The sequence below is a fragment of the Littorina saxatilis genome, linkage group LG16, assembly GCF_037325665.1.
Source record: "Littorina saxatilis isolate snail1 linkage group LG16, US_GU_Lsax_2.0, whole genome shotgun sequence".
NCBI classification, from domain to species: domain Eukaryota; kingdom Metazoa; phylum Mollusca; class Gastropoda; order Littorinimorpha; family Littorinidae; genus Littorina; species Littorina saxatilis.
This window is the reverse complement of record NC_090260.1, coordinates 1,287,090-1,291,589: the sequence shown is the minus strand read 5'-3', so window position 1 is coordinate 1,291,589 and position 4,500 is coordinate 1,287,090.

The window sequence follows — 4,500 nt, the reverse complement described above, 5'->3', positions numbered from 1 at the left end:
TTCTGTCTAAAACCGGTACAACACACAAACTTCTGTCTGAAACCGGTACAACACACACACACTTCTGTCTGAAACCGGTACTACACACAAACTTCTGTCTGAAACCGGTACAACACACACACTTCTGTCTAAAACCGGTACAACACACAAACTTCTGTCTGAACAAACTTCTGTCTGAAACCGGTACAACACGGCACACACTTCTGTCTGAAACCGGAACTTCGACAACACACAAACTTCTGTCTGAAACCGGAACAACACACACACACTTCTCTCTGAAACCAGTGCACGGCTTTGTACAGCTGTTTCGTTTCCCGTGATGACCTGTGTAGTTGAGTGGTAGGCGCGTCTGTAGCCGTGATTATCACTGGGTCAAGTTCCTGAACCTAGTTCTTTTTGTAAGGCATGCTTGATTTTCTTGTCCTGATTACAACAGCAAGCATTTCATTTCTCGAGTTTGTCTGAGTTTGACCAGACCTAGCTAGTACACGAGTGCAGTAGAAGTAATTTCGTATATCTATGTTACACTGCTTGTTGAACACACATGGTCTCTGGATGTTTCTGTGTCATGATGTGTAAGTGGACCAGCAGTGGTATTTACAGTGTGATGAATGGGACCCTTGACAGTGTATGACCTATTTTGGCTCCTGTGTTGGCAGCAGTGTTATCAGCAGTGTTATCAGCAGTGTTATCAGCGAAATGGCCTTGGTTTGTTCTGCTTTGTAAGCCGGCACATATATCATTTTAAAATGCTCATGTCAGTTTGGGCGCGCTGACACTGTCTGTTCAGCAATAGCTTTTCACAAGATTAGCACACTGACAGTTTTACTAATGCCGGTTTTCTTTCAAACCAGGGCCGGATCGGGGGGGGGGTTCCTGGGGTTCCGGAACCCCCCCCCCCCCCCGGGCCATCCAATGTAGGCTACCTCTCAGAGAAAAAAAATGTGGACTTTGGACCCCTGCCTTCAGTTGGAACCCCCCCCCCCTCAAACGAACTTGGTCCGGCCCTGCAAACTACATGCAGGTACAATAAACGTGAAGTAATACTCATACAGCTGATAGATCTCTTTTTTGGACAATTAACAAGAGGAACAAACACGCCACAGGCAATGCGCTGACTGTTCAGTTTTGAAATATACAACGCACACGTCACAGGCAATGCGCTGACTGTTCAGTTTTGAAATATACAACACACACGTCACAGGCAATGCGCTGACTGTTCAGTTTTGAAATATACAACGCACACGTCACAGGCAATGCGCTGACTGTTCAGTTTTGAAATATACAACGCACACGTCACAGGCCATTAGCTGACTGTTCAGTTTTGAAATATACAACACACACGTCACAGGCAATGAGCTGACTGTTCAGTTTTGAAATATACAACGCACACGTCACAGGCAATGCGCTGACTGTTCAGTTTTGAAATATACAACGCACACGTCACAGGCCATTAGCTGACTGTTCAGTTTTGAAATATACAACGCACACGTCACAGGCCATTAGCTGACTGTTCAGTTTTGAAATATACAACGCACACGTCACAGGCAATGCGCTGACTGTTCAGTTTTGAAATATACAACGCACACGTCACAGGCCATTAGCTGACTGTTCAGTTTTGAAATATACAACGCACACGTCACAGGCAATGCGCTGACTGTTCAGTTTTGAAATATACAACGCACACGTCACAGGCAATGCGCTGACTGTTCAGTTTTGAAATATACAACGCACACGTCACAGGCCATTAGCTGACTGTTCAGTTTTGAAATATACAACGCACACGTCACAGGCCATTAGCTGACTGTTCAGTTTTGAAATATACAACGCACACGTCACAGGCAATGCGCTGACTGTTCAGTTTTGAAATATACAACGCACACGTCACAGGCCATTAGCTGACTGTTCAGTTTTGAAATATACAACGCACACGTCACAGGCAATGCGCTGACTGTTCAGTTTTGAAATATACAACGCACACGTCACAGGCCATGCGCTGACTGTTCAGTTTTGAAATATACAACGCACACGTCACAGGCCATTAGCTGACTGTTCAGTTTTGAAATATACAACGCACACGTCACAGGCCATTAGCTGACTGTTCAGTTTTGAAATATACAACACACACGTCACAGGCAATGAGCTGACTGTTCAGTTTTGAAATATACAACGCACACGTCACAGGCAATGCGCTGACTGTTCAGTTTTGAAATATACAACGCACACGTCACAGGCCATTAGCTGACTGTTCAGTTTTGAAATATACAACGCACACGTCACAGGCCATTAGCTGACTGTTCAGTTTTGAAATATACAACGCACACGTCACAGGCAATGCGCTGACTGTTCAGTTTTGAAATATACAACGCACACGTCACAGGCCATTAGCTGACTGTTCAGTTTTGAAATATACAACGCACACGTCACAGGCAATGCGCTGACTGTTCAGTTTTGAAATATACAACGCACACGTCACAGGCAATGCGCTGACTGTTCAGTTTTGAAATATACAACGCACATGTCACAGGCCATTAGCTGACTGTTCAGTTTTGAAATATACAACGCACACGTCACAGGCCATTAGCTGACTGTTCAGTTTTGAAATATACAACGCACACGTCACAGGCAATGCGCTGACTGTTCAGTTTTGAAATATACAACGCACACGTCACAGGCCATTAGCTGACTGTTCAGTTTTGAAATATACAACGCACACGTCACAGGCAATGCGCTGACTGTTCAGTTTTGAAATATACAACGCACACGTCACAGGCAATGCGCTGACAGTTCAGTTTTGAAATATACAACGCACACGTCACAGGCCATTAGCTGACTGTTCAGTTTTGAAATATACAACGCACACGTCACAGGCCATTAGCTGACTGTTCAGTTTTGAAATATACAACGCACACGTCACAGGCAATGCGCTGACTGTTCAGTTTTGAAATATACAACGCACACGTCACAGGCCATTAGCTGACTGTTCAGTTTTGAAATATACAACGCACACGTCACAGGCAATGCGCTGACTGTTCAGTTTTGAAATATACAACGCACACGTCACAGGCCATTAGCTGACTGTTCAGTTTTGAAATATACAACGCACACGTCACAGGCCATTAGCTGACTGTTCAGTTTTGAAATATACAACGCACACGTCACAGGCCATGCGCTGACTGTTCAGTTTTGAAATATACAACGCACACGTCACAGGCCATGCGCTGACTGTTCAGTTTTGAAATATACAACGCACACGTCACAGGCCATGCGCTGACTGTTCAGTTTTGAAATATACAACGCACACGTCACAGGCAATGCGCTGACTGTTCAGTTTTGAAATATACAACGCACACGTCACAGGCAATGCGCTGACTGTTCAGTTTTGAAATATACAACACACACGTCACAGGCAATGCGCTGACTGTTCAGTTTTGAAATATACAACACACAGTACGTCACAGGCAATGCGCTGACTGTTCAGTTTTGAAATATACAACGCACACGTCACAGGCCATTAGCTGACTGTTCAGTTTTGAAATGTACAACGCACACGTCACAGGCAATGCGCTGACTGTTCAGTTTTGAAATATACAACGCACACGTCACAGGCCATGCGCTGACTGTTCAGTTTTGAAATATACAACACACACGTCACAGGCAATGCGCTGACTGTTCAGTTTTGAAATATACAACGCACACGTCACAGGCCATGCGCTGACTGTTCAGTTTTGAAATATACAACACACACGTCACAGGCAATGCGCTGACTGTTCAGTTTTGAAATATACAACGCACACGTCACAGGCCATGCGCTGACTGTTCAGTTTTGAAATATACAACACACACGTCACAGGCAATGCGCTGACTGTTCAGTTTTGAAATATACAACGCACACGTCACAGGCCATGCGCTGACTGTTCAGTTTTGAAATATACAACACACACGTCACAGGCAATGCGCTGACTGTTCAGTTTTGAAATATACAACACACACGTCACAGGCAATGCGCTGACTGTTCAGTTTTGAAATATACAACACACAGTACGTCACAGGCAATGCGCTGACTGTTCAGTTTTGAAATATACAACGCACACGTCACAGGCCATTAGCTGACTGTTCAGTTTTGAAATGTACAACGCACACGTCACAGGCCATTAGCTGACTGTTAAGTTTTGAAATGTACAACGCACACGTCACAGGCCATTAGCTGACTGTTCAGTTTTGAAATATACAACGCACACGTCACAGGCAATGCGCTGACTGTTCAGTTTTGAAATATACAACACACACGTCACAGGCAATGCGCTGACTGTTCAGTTTTGAAATATACAACGCACACGTCACAGGCAATGCGCTGACTGTTCAGTTTTGAAATATACAACGCACACGTCACAGGCAATGCGCTGACTGTTCAGTTTTGAACTGATATACAACACACACGTCACAGGCAATGCGCTGACTGTTCAGTTTTGAAATATACAACGCACACGTCACAGGCAA